Here is a 23,412-nt window from a genome sequence, read left to right as displayed (position 1 = left end):
ATGAGCACAAGTTTTTTTTTTTAAAGCTTTTATAAAATGAAGCTAGTCTCCAAAACTCTTCTACATAACTCTATTGAATAAACAGTGGATTTTAAAGGCTTCACAGCTGCTGTTTACCCACAGAAAAGGAAATATACAATTTGTTAATTAGATTTTTTTTCTTAAACATATAATATTATTTTTATTCCATGTACAGGTGTGTCTTTGCACTAATGGTAAAATTAAGGAGAGAAAATGGAAGCAAGCTAGCGTAGTACCTTTTCTGAACATAGCAATTCATGAGCTGTGTTCTGAATTTACTAAGATCCAATGTTTCCTCTAACACAAGCAGATCTTTACTGTGGCCGTTTTAAATCAAGAGTATTAGCCGTGTGCAAGTCTCTGCTGTGCACAATGATTATGTTTGTTTCGTTGCCATAGAATGTAGATTTACTATTAGGTATTTTAAGTTCAAATCTCACCTATAATTTTAGATTACAATGCTGATTCTATAAAAGGAGGCTCAGAATTTTTAAGTTATTTTAGACTATTTTTGAGTTTTTATTTTATTCATACAAAACAAGGGCCATGATTTATAATGCACATTAGAGTATCTGGCAGAGTATACTTTATTATATAAAATTATTATATTCTTTTTAAAGTATAAAATATGCAATAATTATAAATATACATGTAAATTCGTGAAGTAAACAAAGACAAATAGAAATATAAAGTACTCCTGCCCCTAAATTTCATCTATAAATTATCAAGGGTTTTTTTTGGGAGGTGGCAATTCCTTTCATTCCTCTTCTACATACACACTGTGAAATTTACAATAATTGTGTAAATAAAATGTTGTACCGTGATTTACTTATTTATTTAAAACATAGATTTTCATCAGGCTATACTGTACATTCCTAATGAATATAAACAATTTACAAAGCATACTGAGTTTCTATCTAACTTCTTGATGGAATACATATTTGAAAGGCAAAGAGCTCACACACACAGGCTCACTCTCTCTCTCTCACCTCTGCCCCTTCTCATCCTTCCCTTCCCTCCCCTCTTATAACCCTCCCCCGTGCTCCCTATGTATATGTATCAGTCTGTCTGGTGCCTAAGTCTTTGCTGCTGTATTTTATTTTGAGTTGTTTTCTTGAGGAAGTCTCAAAAATAGAAGCCAAAAGATAGAATCAAAGGTATGATCACAGTTGGAACCCTCCCAATATTGATAAATTCTTCTAATTTATACTAGCAGCAATGTGTGAGTTCATAAACATCCCTATGGACTCACTAAAGATCAGATTTATGCTTTTTAGTGATTTAATAATTTAGTAGATGGATAGCAGTACACACCCTGGTTTTAATGTACATTTCTATAATATTACTAAGTTGAACATTTTTCCTTTCAAAATTACTATTCGTGTTTTCATTTATACCAGCATTTGTTTTCATTCTCTGAATATCTGTCCTCTGAATATTACTCTTAAACATCTTCATTAATTGTCTAAATGACATCAATATCAATTTTCTAGTCACTAAATGGATCAATAGTTCATCAAACTATTAAATTTATTGAGATTCTAAATATAGAGAAATCCAGAAAATGTCACATCTAAGCCCCGTTGCTTCTTTTTATATATTTGAAATATAGATTTATTTATATACACCTATTTAATTACATTCAATCTCTTTTATATACTAAATGTCATCCTGTCATTGAATCTAAAGAGCTATAGGGAAAGTTTATCTTCCTCTGTATTCTTACCTCAATTTTGCAAGAATGTGTTTTAAATAATTCATGTTCTCATTATATGCTCACCTAATTTTCACATAATAAACACTATTTAACATTTATGAAAGCTCTAATTAAACATTGTCTTTTCTTCAATATGAGTAGTATTATTGTAACTTAGAGGATGAGTAAACATTTTGGTGACTCTTAAGGTTGAAATGAATCAGTCTGAAATTGCTTTCAAATCAGAGTTCTTTTCTACTGTAAAATTGTAGCAAAATTGACCAACTAAGAAATAATGATAAATACAACAATGTGCAATATTCCCTAATTCCAGATATTAAAACAATCATGTAAGACTTATAATGCAAAATGTTCTGGAATGCTCATCATTAAAAATTTTTTGGACATTTTTATGCCCAAAAATACAAGAAATAGTCTGTGGACTAGGCATTTTATTATAATTCAACTTTCAATGTGTTTAAGCAGTGCAGTTGACTGCCTATTGGTAGACAGGCAAAAAGGACAAAGTTTACAAAGGAAGGTAAGCAAAATAAACATAATTTACTAAGATCACTTTAAATGTATCAGCTGGTCACATTAGTATATGTATTTCTTCTTTAGTTATAAATGCTATACTCTTCTTTCATCTATTGATATATAAATAACAGTGATACACATATTTGTAACACTCTTCTAAACAAGCAAATGATTTATCTCACTAAATGACATCTCCCATTGGATTACATGGTACATTGTGTTGGCATGAATTAGTTTGTTAGGTAAATAACCTTAAATATGAAATAGCAATCAACAAGTATGCATAAAAATTATGTAAATATGCATGATGCAGTTTCCTGAATTGAGTGATTCTAGTTTCTCTATCTTATTTTGTCTATCTTAAGTTAAACTCCCTAACTCTGGAATTTGGAAATTAGTATGAATGTTTAATCATAACAATATCAAAATTTCAAAATTATCACTTTATTGACTCCTTTTTGTTTCTGGTGGAAGATGCAAAACTTGTCTATTAAAATTTTTGATATAGAGCTAAAAATTCCTATAGTTCCTGAAATAGGAAAATTGATTGTTTTGAAGAAATGTCTGGATTAATGACATTAAGTTGGTAGTCATCAGTCTATAAACCATATTTAATGTCATAAGACTGAATGAGATCCCCAACAATAACTGCAAATAGAAAAGCAGACTAAGTGCTCATCTTTCAGGGATTCCAAAATTAAAAGGTCTGAAAAATGTGGAGGAACAAGTGAGTCACAGGCCTCTAGCAAGATACAGATCTCTAATGCTCTGGATAGGTCAAGTAAGATGAAGGCCAAACACTAACCCACTGATACACTAACTTAAAGGTCACTGTTGAACCTGACTAGAGTTCTAGGGGAATGGTGAGGACTAGAGTCTGATTTAAGTATGTTTAGGAGTTAATTAAAGGAGAATTAGAGACAACAAGTGTAGATATGTTGAGTTGCACTGCAAAGGGAAATGAAGAATGGCACAGAAGCTAGAAGGGCAAGGGAGGTTAACAGGTGTGAGAGTTTTTGTTGTTATTTGTTTTTTAAGACAAATGAAAATTTATAACAATTCTTTATAAAGTTCCTAGATAACATACAACCTTAATCCAATTTAGAGCTTAATGAGGAAGGCCATTAAGAAATAATGACTAAGGCTAAATGGAAGAAAGTATTGTTACCCAGAAAACTTTGGACCCTCCATTAGACCAGACCTATGATAAAAGGGAATTTACAGGCACTCTAACTACATATCAAAAGCAACAGCCAAGTGTTGTTTTCCCTTTTCTAAATGATAACTGGGGTAAAGGGAAATAGCCTGAGGGACTACTTCAAGAACAAGTGAAAATGCAAAGCCGTATCAGATGGTCTTTTAGGAGGATATCAGTATGCCTTGTAAACAAATTGTTTGTAAGCGATGGATTAAAATCTCTTTGGTAATAATTGATCAAATGCAGTAAGTTTAAATCAATAAAACAGAGCAATAGGAATTGTGTTATTATCTGTCACTGGTTCAATTTGATGTTTAAAATGTGCTGTTAGGAATTGTTTAAATATCTGTCTGAAGTATCAGAATTGTGCTGTTACAGCATATGAAACATGTAAATATCATCTGATCCTGCTCTAACCAGACCCTTACACCAAACCATCACTGAGTGACAAGGTTTTCCGGAACACTCTAAAACTTTTATAAAAGGGGGCTGATCATAACAGGTAATTAATTCAAACTACCCAAGGGTGCCACAATCAGTTGGTGCAGACCCTTCGTCCTCTTGGGCCCAGGGAACCTCGAAGCACGTGCACTACTGCAGACACACACACCACTACAGGAGCTGCTACTGGCCTTAGCTTTCCTGTCCCTCCACCCCAACCTGCTCAGGTACCATGACTTACAAGTGGTGCCCATAAAGTGGAACAGATTGCAAATGGACTACCATTTATATTGCATTTCTTTTTCTAGATGAACATGATTTTGAGGTAATCAGTGGTTAATACCAACATCCTGGTGAAATACAGGCACAAAACCTCCCACTATAACTTAAGCTATACCCAACCCATATATACCAGTAATTCAATCAGCTACAACTGTAACTACAGAACTCAATGCCATATAAATCTCACTACATAGTGAAACTTAAGGCATTCCAGAAACCATCTTGAAGATGTATGTATATTTAAATATAAAGGATTGGCCTCAGAATATTTCTAAGTTGTGAAGATGTCAACAGAAATTTTAACAATTAAAATGGACAAATATCAGCTTTCCTCTTTGGGAAAATTTTATGTTTTTGCAGACATGTCTGAAATGAAAATTTGCCCCTATATTTTTTTCTTTGAGAATTGCACTTTTCTGACAGCAATATGCAGTTCCACGCAGTTCCACCCACTTCCCACTGCTTTTCAGACTCATGTGGCAGAAGCGCCACCAAAATACACATACATATTCATAAGCTGTCTGAAGCATTAATTCCACACATGGCAATGTATACTTGCATCTGTGGTTGGAGCTTCTAATTTGCAAAAGCAAATATAATGTGTCTAAAAATCTTGATGAGTGAGCCTTTCAAATTCAAGCCCGGAACATTAAGGATCCATGTATACATAATTTCAAGCAGCAATAGGCTAAAGTCTTCTGACTACCTAATATAATTCTCTCCAAGTCAGTGTCACTGTATGAATATGATTATTGCCCATGTTAATTTCTCTAATTTACTTCTTATATTTATTTCAGGTTATAAATATTCATAATTGTAGTCCTCTGGTAGTAGCCCCCCACCACTAGTCTACACTGAATTGTACTTGCTATAATATAAATCTATTTTCTCCCATTCTAATTTATGAAATGGCTGAGAAAAATGGCTTGCAATATATTTTCAGAATAAAAATATAACTCAAACTTTTTTATTCAGTGTAAAATGAGCTATTGGAGGAAATCTTGATTCAAAAAAAAATTCAATAATCTTCCACATCACTGATTCTTTTTATTTTCTTTTCTTTTAAATAATAATCTCATCCGTAGTTGCGCTGTTCTACCCCCTCTGTCCTTGAGTTCTAATTTTGCTGCAGGAGCGTAAAAGAGCACATCTCACTTTTTCTCCTCTTTCTTGGGTGGAAGTACCTCCACGATTTGGCAGCTGCTTAAGTCAAGAAAATCCCTGCTTTGCTAATTCAGAATTCTTAAGCAAAGAAATTTGCACATACTAAGTGTTGGACAAATAAAGAATTAAAGGATTGGCATCAACCTAAAAGTATTAAAATAGTATGCAAGAATCAAAGTTGTAGACTTGCTAATTTCTTGGCAAATTTCAATATGACAAAAATCATTAAAAGGTGAAAACCTCAATTAAACAAGTAATTGTTTTAACATGGTTAAACAAGTGATATTTTAATGAACTGACTCTGTAAATCTTGGTGAAAGAAAACAAATTGCTTCCCTACTAATATTTTGGAAAAGATAACAAATTACTTTGCTTGAATTTTGATTTTTTGTTTATTTGCGCTGATTTTATTAATCATTCCAGTGGTTCAAAACAGACACCTGAAATTGCTCCTGGATTTCTAAAGAAAGCATACTGCCATTGTTAAAGTTTTGTTATTTATAGCACAGATTTTCTTCTAAAAGGCTGCAATAGCAAGGATTAAAAATGTTTATTAAATAATCTTGCAAATGAACATAAAATCTTCAGAAGCCAAACACTGTTCTTTGGCAGCACTGCATTCTCTTACAGAGTGTCTTTGGGGGAGCTATTTAACTACAAATAGTTTTATCTTCCAGGAAGACCCAAACTGCTTATGTAGATCCGATCCTCATTATTTGCCAATTCCTCATTTGCAAATTCATCTACTTGCTAAAATGTTTTTATGACACCAAAATAAATATTGCAGTGCTTTCGGGGTCACTTGCAGACATGCACAGAGTGGCAAGAAAATGAGCTGCCCAATGTGCACATTCCCAGCTTACACTGCCTTCTTGTTTCAGTTCTCATACTCTCAACAGTGTTCTTTTCATGGTCTATTTAATGCCACATTTTTTGCATTTTGTGCTTCTTCTTGGTGATCGTGCTGCTCAAAAGGAGCCCCAAGCATAGTGCTGAAGTGCCGTCTAGTGTTCCTAAGTGCAAGAAGGCTGTTATGTGTCTCACAGAGAAAATACATGTGTTAGATAAACTCAGTTCAGGCATGAGTTTGACCACTATTGACCATAAGTAGATTAAATAAGGTGTCTTTAAAACAGAAACACATGTAAATGTGATTATGTATAGGTCGTTCAGAAAAATGTGACAAGAGACTCACAGGAACTAACCCACCCTGTATTTCTCCCAGGAGAAACGGTTCAGTATTTGCTAACTAAGATGATGTGACAGAACAGAACTTCCACAAATAATAAGCATCAACTGTATATCTCCAATCAACTTGGCTGTGATATCCCATTCCAAGGAGAGTCGGCACTGGTTGCATAGAGGCGTGCTTGCATTTGTTTAACACTCTGTTCCTCCATGTGTCCACTTCTACTTCATTAAAACCTGTGTTCTAGACCCTGGGGTTTTATTGGTGGGTTAACTCTGATTTGCAACTGATAAAAAAACTTTTATGGATTCACCACAATAACTTGGGGCCTAATAATGAAATTTTTGACTGAAATCCAAATTCCTAAAATCACTACTCTTTGCTTTTCAGTGTCTTCATATTTGGTAAGTCCACATGCAGGAAAATATTTGACTTGCTTTACCTTATGAAACCTAAAAGTAAAATTGTGAACACTACAGACTCTACACATAGACATGCTAACGTCAAATCACAGGAAAAAAAATGTGTGTTTTCTGTTATTTGATTTTTTTGAAATGAGTATCTTCAACAATTTTATAAATCTTTCCCTGGACAGCTATAGTGGGACCATCTTTAGGTTGTGACATCCCTCTATTTTTTCAATCACCTTGAAAAACAGTCCAGTCCCTCATCCCTTTCCTTCTAGCTCCACACTTGGTCCCTTCATGATAAGACCCCTGGCATCAATCCTCCCTATTTAAAATAAAATTACTATATGGTATAAACATTTTAAACTTTAAAACACTTTTAATTTGAGAGTTTACAGTAATGCAATAAATATGCTAGTGTAATACTTTGTCTATTTAACTGTCAGAACCTGTATCAGCCCATTAATCAAGGTTCTCCAGAGAAAGGGGACCAAAGTGTGTGTGTGTGTGTGTGTGTGTGTGTGTGTAAATGTCTCATGCCATTGTAGAGACTGGAAAATCCAAAATCAAAGGGCAGACGAGCTAGCTAGAAACTCAGGCAGGAGTTGGTACTACAGTCTTGAGGCAAAACTTCTTTTCAGTTTTTGCTCTTGAGGTCTTCAACTGATTGATGAGGCCTCCCCACATTATCAAGGCTAATGACTCTACTTAAAGCTTACTGAATGTGGATGTTAACCATACCTACAAAAAACCTTCACAGCAACACACAGATAAGTGTTTAATCAACAACTGGCCTCCACAGCCTGGCTAAGTTGACACGTGTAGCTAGCCATCACAGTACCTTAAACCATAAAGTTGCCTCCAATGAACATGAATAAGCAGTAGGGAAAAAGAAATACTTGAGGCAATCGCCTTGATCTTAAATCACAGCTGTTTCACTAACAGTGTGGTTTTAAGAAAGTCATTTCTTTCTGAACCTCAGTATGCTTATTAAAAAACAAAACAAAACAAAAAACAAGTAGGAAGTATTAACACTTACCTTTTGGTGGTCTTATATGAATTACATGAAGAGCTTAAGGCAATCAATGAGTGGCAGTAACTATGCTATTAGGGTCTACGTCTTTTTTTTTTTTTTTTTTTTTTTTTTTTTTTTTTTTTTTTTTTTTTAGATGGAGTTTCGCTCTTGTTGCCCAGGCTGGAGTGCAATGGCCCGATCTCGGCTCATCGCAATCTCCGCCTCCCAGGTTCAAGCGATTCTCCTGCCTCAGCCTCCTGAGTAGCTGGGATTACAGGCATGTGCCACCACACCCGGCTAATTTTGTATTTTTAGTAGAGACGGGGTTTCTCCATGTTGGTCAGGCTGGTCTCAAACTCCTGACCTCAGGTGATCCGCCCGCCTTGGCCTCCCAAAGTGCTGGGATTACAGGTATGAGCCACTGCACCCGGCCTAGGTCTACGTCTTTTATACCTGTAATCTCAGACATTAATACATTCCTGGCAAATAGTATATGTTTCACAAATGTCTGTGAAAGGAAGGAAGAAAGAAGCGAAGGAAGAAAGGAAGGGAGAGAGGGTGGGAAAGAGGGAAGGAGAGAATGAATAAATAAATGAAGAAATGAATGTAAAGCTACATTTCTGAATAAAAAAGATGTGACTCTACTTGAGACTACAGAAAAAACAAACAAGAATAAGTAATAGTCCCAGCTTTTAAGAAATTTAGACCTGACTAGTAAATAAGGCCAGTTTGCCAATAACCATAATACAAATAGATTAAGAAAGGAAGAAGAGAATACATCTAATGCACAAGGCAATTTAATAATTCTTGTGTAAGTTCAGATAAAAAGCAAATTCTGAGACTATAAAGGCTCAAAAGCAAACACATGATGTATGAGAACAGCCATCCAAAGATTTTGGCACCATAGTAGATGGATTAGATAGATCTAAATGTGGTTTTCTAGACCTGTATTACTTTACAAGTTAATTGATAAGGATAGGAAGTTGCTAAATTTAAAACAAGGTAACAAAGTGACATCTTTAGAATGATACTATCAGAATGGAAGATGTAAAGGAGAACTGTAATTCAGTCAGTTGGAGCGACAGATAAAAGATTGGAACCTGAGGAATCCACCAGTGTTTACATCAAATTATCCAAGGAAAAGAATCTTATCAGGTGACTCAATAAGATTTTCCCATAACCTGGATGGAATATCCTTCAAGACCAACCAATTACTTATGTTTCAATTCTGAGCCAATTGAGCAACTTTCCAGTTTCTGAATCTGCTTTGCAGACATCTTGTTGCAGAAAGGCAATATCCAAGAAAAGCACATCACTGACTCTAAGTTAGTATACGGGCACTCCAGTCCATAAAAATATTTTGTGAGGCTTACTAGCCTGGATTTATCTTCTAGGAACTATAGCAACTCTGCTTTTATTTTAAAAATGAAGTTTCTGGAACTTAAAATCTGAGAACCAGAAACTGCATTTGAATGAGCGGGACATGAGACAGGCCAGGTCAAAGGCCATGCATGACTATCCTCTATATATCCCTCCCAAATGGTAGTATTTGGGTCATACCTGAGTGTTCAGGGCTGAAAGGACCCACAGGCTTAAGGAAATGGATGAAGGATAAGAAGTATTTCAGTGGGCAGAAATTATGAGTAGACCATTCCAGATGGAGGGAAAAACACAGCTAAGGTCCAAATATTGTGAAATACAATGTACATATGGACTAGAATAAACAGTCCCATTTTGATGGCATACAAGATTCATACTTAGGAAGGTCTAGCAAGAATATTTTAAGGTAAACTATGACCATTTTGGGGAATTTTAATTGACCAGATTGGGAAACGATTTTTTTTTTGTTTACTGACAACGAGAAGTCACCAAGTTTTAATTTTTTTATCTAGTTAATATCAAAATTGTAACTCTATATTAGCATAATCAACTTGTTAAAAACATAGTTGGTAACTTTGAAGGAGTAAATGACCCATGAATTGCAACAGTTTAAGTAGGAGGTAAAAATAATCCAAGCTGGAAACACAGCTGTTCTAATAAAAACAGAGGAGAAGAACTTGAGACTCTAAGAAAAGGATAACTGTTGGGATTCAATGAGCATCTCACTGCATGTGAAAGGTGAGGGATGTGGAAAGGTTGACCCATACTCTAAGGCTAGTAATTAGGCGTAAAATAATGATCTTTTGTTTTTCAATTATTTATATGCTGTTCTATAACTTTTGAACATCATTTTATATTAATGGTTAGACTGACTTAATATCACTATTTAACATCTGCAACTGGGTTCATTTAAAGCCAAATTCAAAATGCCTAAACCCAATCTCTTTATCTTTCTTGCTATCCTGTAACCACAGTAAGCAGTGAGCTGAAGATTTTCCAAATGTTTCAACCACCCATAAAAACAAATGTATGTGGCCGGGTGCGGTGGCTCACGCCTGTAATCCCAGCACTTTGGGAGGCCAAGGGGGGTGGATCACCTGAGGTCAGGAGTTTGAAACCAGCCTGGCCAACATGGCAAAACCCCATCTCTACTAAAAATACAAAAATTAGCCGGGCATGGTGGTTGGTGCCTGTAATCCCAGCTACTGGGGAGGCTAAGGCAGGAGAATTGCTTGAACTCAGAAGGCGAAGGTTGCAGTGAGCCGAGATCAGGCCATTGTACTCCAGTATGGGCAACAACAGCGAAACTAAAAAAAAAAAAAAAAAATGTATGCAAAAGGCAAGAGAACAATCTAACAACATTGCTATACAAGATTCACAAGAGTAAACTGTTCAAAAAGCAATGTTCTCCAGCTAGTAAATCTAGCACTTTTAGCCCTTTCTTGAGAGTTGACACTGATACCAAGAATCGTAACAGTTGCCTGGCTTTTCTTAATGCTGTCTAACCCACGAACATGTCCAATGCCTCCTTTTTCCAGAACCTTATCTCAACAAAGCAATATTTAGAAAACAGGAGCATTAGACTCTCAACAAGTAATTCACCAGTAGTACAGAAGCCCAAATGTGCCTCCTTGTGCTACTTTACCCATACACAATCCAACTAAAACAAACAAAAAAAATGCATCCTAATGTTTAAAATAGAGTCACCACAGTAACAAAGTGAACAGTTAAAAAGCAATGAACTTAATCAATGCAAGTCACTGTTAGAAAGATTACCCCTTTAGACAAACCTCTCAGTGCTAAGATTATTGCTATTTATCTGAAGTATATTCTGAAAAGCTAAGAATACTGACTGAGGGCTTCAGATCAATGAGGTGTTTTTTTTTTCCTTTCAGTGAGCTAAAACTCCCAGTAGACCTAAGCTGTACTTTTAATCATGACATTAATCGATAACAATTACACCCAAGAGAATGCCAACATAGGTTTTCCAGGAAATCTCATAGGGCTTAAAGTGCTAAATTGTAGAAATAGTCAATATTATGTGTTATTAAAATAGAATTCAGGTTGGTTTCTTCCTATTTCCCTAGAGCAGAATTATGGTGCTCTAGACCTAGAAATGTTGGTATAGTGCTTCTCAAATTTTAATAGCCTTAAGAATAACATGGATATCTTGTTAGACTATAGATTATCATTCAGTTGGTCTGCAGTGTGTCCTCTGATCTGCATTTCTACAACCTCCTAGGTATTGACTATGCTGCTATTAATAGTAAGCAGGTGACACCTGCAGTAGCAAGATGTTGAACTCCATTAGATTGGTTGGGGGAAGAAGTAAAAATCACACCCATTGGCTGAGGGATATTAAGAGGTATTTGACCGTAACAGACAGATTTTACTTCTAGATATTCCAACTCAAGCTGTCCTCCTTGCAAAATAACAGAGAAAAATGGCAACACTTAACTTACCTCCAAGAGCAACATTTTCTAAATGCATTACAAAAAAAAGAAAATTAATTATCTGGGATATCAATAGGTGTTGCCAGAAAAACAGAATGCTAATAGAAGGCTGAATGAATGGTCATACAACTGAGCTAAATGAAATTAAGTCATAACAATGGCTAATAGTTGTTGAGCACTTACTACGTGCCACGAATTGTTCTAAATCCATAATGTAGAATAACTCCTTTAATCTTCACAGCATCTCTATGAGGTGGGAACTAGAGTACTGCATTTTTCAGATGTGGAAAGGTAGGCAAGGAGAGGTTAAAAAACTTTTCCAAATTCACAGTGCTAGTGAGCTGATGGGTGGTAGAGCCAAGAGCCAGGATTCAACCCTTGGCAGGCTGCCTCCAGAGCATGGGCTCTGCTCTCTAGAACATGATCACTTTTCATTATTAACAGAAAGTGTGAGTCATCACAAGGTGATGTAAGTACTTGTAAGCTGCCAGTGAAGGAGAATATGCAATGAGGAGGAAAGAAGAAAACTTAAGTTATGGCAAGATAGAGCATGAGAACAAGCCAGAGAAGGGAAAAACGAGAAAGTGGAAGTAATTGTTAGTGAAATAATAAATATAGAAGAGTGTACTGTAGTAGTGGAGACATCACCCACCCAGACACAGATGCACTAAATAGATCAATCTGCTTAGCAAATAAATGCCCAGGAGAGGAAGGCAAGGCAAGAAGCGGATCTCATCAACCACTGGAGGACACAAACAGTTTACTTCCACCAAATATATTGAAAAGCTCTCAATCACAAGAGCCATGATTATTCTTACATTAAATATGCAATTTACAGATTATCTGGGCCCAGTGCTGGGTCTCTTTCTTCTTCCTACAGGATGGATTGGACATTTTGCTTCTAACTAGCAACTTTGTGAAAGTGAGTAAGGACAATTCAGTTTATTTTGATCTCATTCTGAGATTGGGCAATAGGCTTGGGAGAAGGAGGGTATGCTGTGAAACTGATTAAAATACAATCTTACAAATCCTAGATTTCAGTGAACCCTCTCTGCCTGGCCTTCAGGTTGCAGGAGAAAAAAAAAATACAACAAGTAGATCCAATCTGAAATATGTAGTCTGAATCAGAAAACAGCCAGGGCATTATGCAGATTACATTACAGGTCAGGCAGAACAATAAATAAAGTAGTTGTTTGGTTAGATGAGCATTAGAAAATGGTTCAGACTGTTCAGGCAAGTATTAAAACAAAAAACTAACCTTGAAAACTCCTGAAGTATGCAGAGATTCCTGGAATATTCTACTGAAAACTTAAAGAAAAGAAAAAGCTTAACTGGAGACAAAGGACAGCCTGTAAGCATCCTGAAGGCATCAGATTTGCAAATGTATTTACAGGCACCAAAACAGACATACTGTTGCAACTGAAACAAGAGAGGTCCTTTGGTCTCAAAGATTGAAATGTTGTAAAAACGTGCCAGGAATACATTGAATATGTTGTGGATTCAGTTCAGATCACAACAATAAAACCAATAAAACCATATTGTCGCAATATGGCAAGTCACACAAATTTTCAGGTTTCCCAATGCATATAAAAGCTATGCTTACTCTATACTGTAGTCAATTAAGTCTGCAATAGCATTATGTCTAAAAAGAAAATGCACATGCCTTAATGAAAAAAAAATACTTTATTGCTAAAAAATGCTGACAATTGTCTCCAGTGGTCTCTTGACAGAGGATGATTTCAGGGTGAAACTGTTCCACCTCAGATCATCAGGCTCTTATGAGAATCTAATGCCACCGATCTGACAGAAGGCTGGAAAGCAGAGCTCAGATGGTAATGCTCACTGGCCCACTGCTCAACTCCTATTGTGTCTATGGTTTGAGGTTTAGGGATTCTTGATCTAAGCCTTCAGGGAGTCCTCATCTCTTTGCCAGTGGAGAATCTAGTCTCAATATAGATGGCTGCTGATTGATCACAGTGGTGATTGCTGAAGGCTGAGGTGGCTGTAGCAATTTCCTCTTTTTTTTTTTTTTTTTAAATTGAGATGAAGTCGCACTCCATGGCCCAAGCTGGGGTGCAGTGGCAATTTCTTGGCTCACTGCAACCTCTGCCTCCCAGGCTCAAGTGATCCTCCCACGTCAGCCTCCCAAGTAGTTGGGACTACCAGTGTGTGCCACCATGCCTGGCTGATTTTTGTATTTTTTTGTAGAGATGAAGTTTCGCCATGTTGTCCAGGCTGGTCTCACGCTTCTTGAGCTCAAGTGATCCACCCGCCTCAGCCTTCCAAAGTGCTGGGATTACAGACATGAGCCACCACACCAGGCCAATTTCTTTTCTTTTTTTAATTTTTTCTTTTCTTTTTTTTTTTTTTTTTTTGAGACAGAGTCTTGCTCTATCGCCCAGGCTGGAATGCTGTGGCATGATCTCGGCTCACTGAAACCTCCACCTCCTGGGTTCAAGCAATTCTCATCCCTTAGCCTCCCGAGTAGCTGGGATTACGGGTGTGTGCCACCAAGACTGGCTAATTTTTGTATTTCTAGTACAGACGGGATTTCACCATGTTGGCCAGGCTGGTCTCGAACTCCTAGCCTCAAGTGATTCGCCCGCCTTGGCCTCCCAAAGTGCTAGAGTTACAGGAGTGAGCCACCGTGCCTCACAGCCAATTTCTTAACATAAGATGACAATGATGTTTGCTGCACCCATTGACCCTTCATGAAAGATTTCTCTGTAGCATGTGAGGCAGTTTGATGGCATTTTACCCACAGTAGAATGTCTTTCAAAATTGGAGTCAATCCTCTTAAATCCTGCTTTATTGACTAAGTTTATGTAAAACCCTGAATCCTTTGTTGTCATTTAAATAGTGTTAACGGAATCTTCACCAGGAGTAGGTTCTATCAAAAGAAATGACTTTATTTGTTCATCCATAAGAAGCCACTAGTCATCCATTCAAGTTTAATCATTAGATTGCAGCAATTCGGTCCTACTTTCAGGCTCTACATTTTTTTTTTTTTTTTTTTTTGAGACGGGAGTTTTGCTCTTGTCGCCCAGGCTGGAGTACAATAGTGTTGTCTCAGCTCACTACAACCTCTGCCTCCTGGGTTCAAGCAATTCTCCTGCCTCAGCTTCCCAAGTAGCAGGGATTACAGGCACCTGCCACCACACTCAGCTAATTTTTGTATTTTTAGTAGAGATGGAGTTTCACCGTGTTGGCCAGGCTGATCTCGAACTCCTGACCTCAGGCGATCTGCCCATCTTGGCCTGCCAAAGTGCTGGAATTACAGGTATGAACCACCTTCAGGTTCTACTTCTAATTCTAGTTCTCTTGATAGTTTAACCACATCTGCAGTTACTTCCTCTACTGAAGTCCTGAACCCATCAAAGTCATCCATAAGTGTTGGAATCAACTTCTTCCAAACTCCTCTTAATGTTACGGTTTTAACCACCTCTGATGAATCATGAAGATTCTTAATGGCATTTAGAATGGTGATTCCTATCCAAAATGTTTTCAATTTACTTTGCCCAGATCTATCAGAGAAATCACTATATCAATGGCAGCTGTAGCCTTATGAAATATATTTCTTAAACAATAACACTTGAAAGTTGAAATTACTCTCTGATCCATGGGCTGCAGAATGGTATTCCACTAGCAGCTATAAAAACATTTAACTCCTTGTCCATCTCCACCAGAGCTCTTGGGTGACCAGGTGCATTGTCAACGAAAAACGGTATTTTGAAAGGAATCTTTTTTATCTGAGTAGTAAGTCTTAACCATGGCTTAAAATATTCAGAAACCATGCTGCAAACAGATGTGCTGTCACACAGGTTTTATTCCATTTATGGAGCCAGACAGAATAGATTTAGCATAAATCTTAAAGTCCCCAGGATTTTCAGAATGGTCAATGAGCACTGGCTTCAACTTAAAGTCACCAGCTGCTTTAGTTCCTAACAAGGGAGTCAGCCTCTGCTTGGAGGCTTTGACGCCAGGCATTGACTTCTCCTCTCTAGCTGTGAAAGTCCTAGATGCTTCTTCTTCCAATAGAAGGATGTTTTGTCTTCATTGGAAATCTGTTATTTAGTGAAGCCACCTTCATCAATGATCTTAGCTAGATCTTCTGGATAACTTGCTGATGCTTCTACATCAGCACTTGCTGCTACACCTTGCACTTTATGTTATGGTGATGGCTTCTTTCTTTAAACCTTATGAAACAAACTCTGTTAGCTTTCAACTTTTCTTCTGTAGCTTCCTCACCTCTCTCAGCATTCACAGAATTTGAAGAGAGTTAGGACCTTGCTCTGGATTAGGATTTGGCTTAAGGGTATGTTGTGGCTGCTTTGATCTTCTATCCAGACCACTAAAACTTTCTCCCTATCAGTAATAAGCCTGTTTTGTTTTCTTATCATTTGTGTGTTCACTGGAGTAGCACTTTTAATTTCCTTCAATAACTTTTCCTTGGCACTCACAATTTGGCTAAGTGTTTGGCACTACAGGCCACACCTTACTAAGCTTAATCATTTATAGCTTTTGATTTACAATGAAAGACATGTGACTCTTCCTTTCACTTGACACTTAGAAGTCATTGTAGAGTTATTAATTGGCTTAATTTCAATATTGTTGTTTATCAGGGAATAGAGAGGCCTAAAGAGAAGGAGAGAGATGAGGGAACAGCTGGTGGATGAATCAGTCAGAACACACACATTTAAGTTCGCTGTCTTATATGGGCACAATTTTTGGTATATCAAAACAATTACAATAGTAATTACAAAAATCACTCATCACAGATCACCATAAAAATATAATAAAAGTTTAAAAAATTGTGATAATTACCAAAACATGACACAGAAACTTGAAGTGAACCTATGCTATTGGAAAAATGGCAATAGACATGCTCGATGAAATGTTGCCACAAACCTTGAATTGTAAAAAAAATGCACAATCTGCAAAGCACAATCAACTGGCAGCAATATAAAGATGTGTGCCTGTATGTATTCTTCACCGTCACCTCAGCACCTCTAATGTCAGGTTCTAAGGTAAAGCAATCTAATTTTCTTATGCTAATACTTCAATCTACATTTACAAACTTTTCAAATATTTTATCTAAATGTTTTCTATCAGCATGCTCCTTTTTATAAGAATCTTTCATTGTTCCAAGACACAAATCATATCCCTTTGAATTCCAGATGAAAACATTTTAGGCCTATTTAGGATTTATTTCAATAGATATGTATACACATGTAAAGCAGTTTCAACGTTATTTAAAAATACACTTCATTGGTCTTATTGTGGTGACATTAGCTTGGCACTTAAGAAAATGCTTCCAGGTGGCAGGCACCTGCTCTGGCTTTAAAATGCCAACCTCAAAACCTATAGTCAGTCACCAAAACGGGGAAGTGCAACAAACTATCTATTTCAGCACCTAGTAGTTTTGGCAGCTCATTTGGAACTGGTTATTGCCAGCTGGGCATTTTGCCATTTCCTTGAGGCAAAATTAAAGTGGAAGATGCAAGGGTTTTATTGTAATTTTCCACCACATATTTATATCATTATGGGTTTTGTGCTGCTCTAGTCTCCACACAGTCTCACTGAATATCTTCTTATTATGTCACTGAGATTTGAAGCAAATATAGGATGATGCAGTGAAAACAAGTGGGCACTGTGTATAGTAAATGATTGCTGAAGATAACACTATGCTTATCAGAATGGGCCACATAATTTGCAGGGCCCCTTGTTCATAAAACAGAGGAAAAGTGCCATTAAAGGTACTAAAATATCAAGTGTTTTCCTTTCTTCCGCAGCTTCCCCTCAACCTGCCATGGTATTATTTGCTACTTGACATCCTTCAGGCACAGGGATATCTGCACAATAAATGCAGACCTTCCAGGGTTCTACCCCACATGCGCACCCACAGCTCACACAAACTGCCCACTGGCTAGCAGCTGAGTTCTCTCTCCTTCCAGCTGCCAGAGCAATGCTCTGTGCACCACCTAGGAGAGGTGAGCTGGGCATCTCCCTTACCACACACAACTCTACTGCCCCAGCCCACAAGCAGAAGGATGATCCCCAGAAGCACCACAGTCCCTACACAAGGATACATTAAGCATCTAGTTCAGGAGTGAGAGGTTTGCCTCACTGAGGCACCACAGTGGCACTCCTAGAAGGGGTGGCCACATCAATGCCCTGTTCTAAGAACTGTGGGGCTCTTGCTTCAGACCCTGACCCTCTCTGCCAGGGGCTGAGGGCAGCAGCAGTTGTTGCACAGGAGCAGGGAAGAAGAGGCCAGGTTGGGCTTGGGGTCCTCAGTGGTGGGGAAGCCAGAAGTGGACAACAGCACAAGTGGTCACCTGAACCAGGACTTCAAGTCTTGGGCATGTTCCATTATCCCACCAGACTTCACTTATAAAACGTAAATACAAATATAAAATCAAGGATTTCAAGACGGTAAATTCAGAGCATTACACCCCAAACAATTGCTCTCATCACTGAGTAATGAAGCCAGTCCTGATGCATAAGAAACCCCAGGCCTGTGCTCACTTCTTTAGCACATGTACTAAAATTGGACAATAGTGAGATTAGTATCATACCTACACAAGGATGACATACAAATTTGTTATGTGTTTCATATTTTTGTTTTATATAACTAAATACACACACACACACACACACACACACAAAGAGAACACATAAAACTTGGGAAATCTGGATTGTGCACCCATATCGATATCTTAGCTGTGATACTAAACTAGAGTTTTGCAAAATGTCATTGAGAAAAAACATGCAGAGTTACAAAGGATATCTTTGTATTATGTCTTACAACTCCATATTATAATTATCACCACTAAAAAAAAGACTCAAGCACTATTAAAAGGACACATACAACATACAGGAAATCATTAGCAAAACTACCTATACCTAGATATAACCAGAACACTGAATTGAATATAATTCGGCTTTAATATGTAAAAGAGCAATCCTTAAAATAACTTGCTTGAATACAAAATCTGCAAACACTATGTTCACCATGTTATTCCCCCTCTCAGGAGGAAAGCGTTCAGTTATCATATTAGTTCGTTTTCACACTGCTATAAAGAAATACTCAGACTTGGGTAATTTACAAAGGAAAGAGCTTCTGCATGTCTAGGGAGGCCTCAGGAAACTTACAATCTCGGTGGAAGTTGAAGGGGAAGCAGGCACTTCTTCACAAGGAGGCAGGAGGAGAAGTGAGAGCACAGAAAAAACTACCATGTATAAAACCATCGGATCTTATGAATATTCACTCACTATCAGGAGAACAGCATAAGGGAAACTGGCCCCATGATCCAATCACTTCCTTCCCTCCACACATGGGAATTACAATTCGAGATGAGATTTGGGTGGGGACACAGAGCCAAACCATATCAGTTATTTTTTTTTCTTTTTTTTTTTATTATTATACTTTAGGTTTTAGGGTAAATGTGCACAATGTGCAGGTTTGTTACATATGTATCCATGTGCCATGTTGTTTTGCTGTACCCATTAACTCGTCATTTAGCATTAGGTATATCTCCTAATGCTGTCCCTCCCCCTCCCCCCACCCCACAACAGTCCCCGGAGTTATATTTTTTGTTAAAACTTATCTAATCTAGCCAGGCATCGTGGTTCACACCTGTAATCCCAGCACTTCGGGAGGCCAAGGCGGGTGGATCACCTCAGGTCAGGAGTTCTTGACCAGCTGGCCTACATGGTGAAACCCTAGTCTCTACTAAAAATACAAAAAATTAGCCAGGCATGGTGTCACATGCCTGTAATCCCAGCTACTCAGGAGGCTGAGGCAGGAGAATTGCTTGAACCTGGGAGGTGGAGGTTGTAGTGAGCTGAGATCATGCCACTGCACTCCATCCTGGGCAACAGGAGCGAAACTCTGTCTCAAAAAAACAACAACAAAAAACTTCTCTCATCTATTTAAGATAAAATGAAAATATGCATCCTAGAAACCACAAAAATACTCTGGAAACTTAAGTGTCTATGCAAAAGCATATCTTTATTTATAAAAAGACGAGACAATTGTATGTGGAAAAGCCCAAAATCAACTTTAAAATGTTAAATTCTTGAATATGAAAACTGATCAACATACATTTACAACTGGAAGTACATATTTGATGCTGGTACAGTTACATAAATTTTATATACAAAAGACAAAACATCTTGCCCATCAGATGGTGGAACATCACAAATATAATAGGGAAAATCTGAATTCTTCAGGCTGACTTCCCAGAGGACCTGAGCCAGATAAGAATTTTATGCTGCTCTTTAGGACTGTGTATTGTGAGTAGATGCCCAAATGAGATTATTCTAATTACAGTTCTAGGGAGAGGGTGAGGCCAAATCTGTAGGGCCGCAGAGACAGACACTACCCAAAGAGCACCTATTTCTACTTAAACTGTTAGATGAGGTAATGGAAGAAACTTGCTTAATACCACAGGGCCTAGCACATTCAAAACACTCAATAGATATTAGCAATTAATATCAACAATGTCAGCATGCTTGCACTCTGACCTGTTGAGTGAACACTGACTCTCAATGTAAATTACACATCCAAGTACTGTATCTACCATTTCTTGCTCTGTCAGATGATGTTCATAGCCAAGATCAACCCACCTTTTGGTTCCAGCCAGGACTTTGCAGAGACCTGAACTGTATAAACAAAAAAAGTTAGGGATCAAATTAGTTTTGCCACTGCTACCTCTGTACCTCTGGGTAAACACTGGGCTGTTCATTAGCAAAATGGAATTTGAATTTCAAAGATGAATGAATATTCATTTACTTTGGGTAATTACATACTAAGGTATTCAAAATATATTTGTTGAATGAAAGACTGAATTAATGAATGGATATGTGCAGACTTCTCTCCAACACGACTTTTTATTTTCCCTTTACTAGCTAAATTCTCTTTCAGCTTCATTTTAAAGTTAAAATATCAAAGTAGTAGAGAAAGAACCACAAATAAAACAGTTTGCTCACGACCTCACTTGCCTGTATTGTCTGTCCCACTACATAATTAATCATTGCCAACCCCAGTCAGATGTGGGTATGGCAACAACACTGGGTCAGGGTTTGCCAGGTGTGGCAAATTACTGCATCTTCCTCTTTCCAAGTTTCAGCCTGGAGTCTAACAAACAGCACTTAAGAACCTCCCAAGGCAGGAGAGCAGTGCTGGCTGACTATCAATGTCTCTTGCTAGTGGTGCCCTAGTTCTGTTCTGACAGTCTCAAGTTCTTACAGATTCTTAGGATCCTGACTACATCAGTATACTAAGGAACTGGGCTTTTTCCCTGCCCTGTCTGGGCACCTGAAAGTTCTGAATAGCTAACCTCTTATGCCTGCATGTGCTCCAACTGCAGTCTGCACACCTGACTTTGATGCACTTTTTCAAAGGTATATGCAAAACCCTCTCCACTTAGCTTAGGCTCGGATCCCAGGCTGGCTGCTTGCCCTGTCTCGATGATTCCCTGCTGCCTCCATTGCTGGCACCGACACAAATACAGCTTTGTATCTACTCACTACAAAAACCTTGAATCTGTTCTCTACTCTCATTGATTCCTTAGCACTCGAAACTAAGCTAATTATATTTTATGCAATTTAATTAACTATATGCAAAATTTTTTATGACTAAGCAAAATACAGGAAAGAGCCAACTTGAACTGTATCACCATATCAACAGTGTAAAGGATGGTTTAATATTTAAATAAGTGCCAGTCTAAAGGAAGATGACAGAATGCATGTATTAACATAGATGAACAAACCCAAAGTGTTTTGTGTTGATTCTCATTTTCTAAATTGTGTCATTAAAATCAACTGCGGCTCCAAGTGCCCTGGTTAATTCAGATCTATTTGAGAGGTTTCTCACTGACTTTAAAATGAAAAGCCTTCTTAAAAAAGTGCATCAAACGACCTTATAATCATCAAGGAAAAAAAATTCCACGGTTGACTGCACACTGTAACAGTAAAGAATTAATCTTGTCATGGCAAGACTACCATTAGAAACATCTAAATTATTTAAGAGAAATTAAACATAATATAATTAGTTATTTCTTTCTATTCCTCTAGTAAATCATAGTTAACATGAATACTGTAGACAGTCTCATGATTTATATCCTTCCAGCGTATTCTCACCTCTCCATTCCAGACGATCAAAATGTCCCTACAGGGAAATTGTTGAGAGCAAGATGGAAAACATGACAGTGAGAGGGAAAATCTAGGTATAAAATACATGCCTTTGGCACAAACTCATGAAAAAACAAAACAAAACGTGGGAGAAATTTATTGATAGTAGTCTAACTGTTATAAGATCCTGGAACAATTTACAGTACTATGCAATGGAACATCCACTAAGGATTCAGCTTAACACATCTTGTAATATCCACCCTTTCTGGATAGTGGAACACGTCTCCTGGTCTCAAGGTTCTTCCTAAGTGACTATTAAGAATGTATATACTTTAAAAGTCTAAGTAGATGCATAGTCCATGAAACACTTCCAACTGTGCTTCTCAAATAGCACAATTCCAGCCCTATGTTTATTTTCCAGTAAACTACAGAAATTATAATGGCATTTATGTCTACTAGTTTAAATGTGGTACCTCTTCTTTACATATTAATAATACTCATTTCTTCATTAGCTTAAGACATTCTTGCTACCTTCAATATAGGTATAAGCAAAGGGAGCATTTTGATAAACAACTTAGTCATGTCAGGCCGGGCGCGGTGGCTCACACCTGTAATCCCAGCACTTTGGGAGGCCGAGGTGGGTGGATCACAAAGTCAGGAGATTGAGACCATCCTGGCCAACATGGTGAAAACCTGTCTCTACTAAAAATACAAAAATTAGCTGGGTGTCGTGGCACGTGCCTGTAATCCCAGCTACTCGGGAGACTGAGGCAGGAGAATCACCTCAACCAGGGAGTTGGAGGTTGCAGTGAGCCGAGATTTCGCCACTCCAATCCAGCCTGGGCAACAGAGCGAGACAAAGAGCCTCCGTCTCAATAAATAAATAAATAAATAATAGCTTAGTCATGTCAATAGCTCATTAAAACTCTTCTTAGAAGCTTTTAATCAGCAGTTTTGGGAAATCAGTACAGAAAGAAAACCAAGCTTCCTGAGCTACCAACAATGCCCAAAAAAGCAAATAACTATATGCCACACATTCAGGAATGACAACAGACACATGGTGGTAGGGAGATGATTTCATTGTTTTTAAAAATGTTTTATTGTTATTTAAATCTATTGTTATTACAGTTGAGAGAAAAAATGTTACCATAAATGTAATATTTAAATAAACTGGAGAGTTATTTGCTTTTCAAGTTCTCATCATATGAAGCCCAACATATGAACTTCTTTTAATTTTCTATTATCCTTAAGTGCTAGGTGACTTTTTCTCTTAAAATATAGCCTCAGCCATATCATGACAAATCACCAGAAGTTTACATTTACTCTGACTTTGTACCTCTTTGGTTTCAGGGTGTCTTTAGCTTCGCTGACAGTTTTATATTTCAATGGATTGTAAAAGCTGTCATCCAGGATATTGTGTCCTCAATAGTGTAAATAATCTATTTTATGTGACCCTATGATTACTAAAAAATGGTTCCCACATATTGAAATG

The 23,412-nt window shown here is 37.4% G+C and overlaps 1 protein-coding gene and 1 non-coding gene across 6 annotated transcripts in view; one reads left to right on the top strand and one right to left on the bottom strand.

Moving 5' to 3' along the window:
• PRKD1 (protein kinase D1) overlaps positions 1–23,412 on the bottom strand; it is a 637,423-nt gene that overhangs the window by 211,220 nt on the left and 402,791 nt on the right. The window lies entirely within an intron of this gene.
• On the top strand, positions 18,304–18,406 carry LOC129490856 (U6 spliceosomal RNA). The gene has a single exon (XR_008660339.1). It is a non-coding gene; the product is annotated as a U6 spliceosomal RNA (small nuclear RNA).

The sequence above is a fragment of the Symphalangus syndactylus genome, chromosome 9, assembly GCF_028878055.3.
Source record: "Symphalangus syndactylus isolate Jambi chromosome 9, NHGRI_mSymSyn1-v2.1_pri, whole genome shotgun sequence".
Classification (NCBI taxonomy): domain Eukaryota; kingdom Metazoa; phylum Chordata; class Mammalia; order Primates; family Hylobatidae; genus Symphalangus; species Symphalangus syndactylus.
Note: the sequence above shows the minus strand (reverse complement) of the source record. Positions and strands in the feature narration are given on the sequence as shown.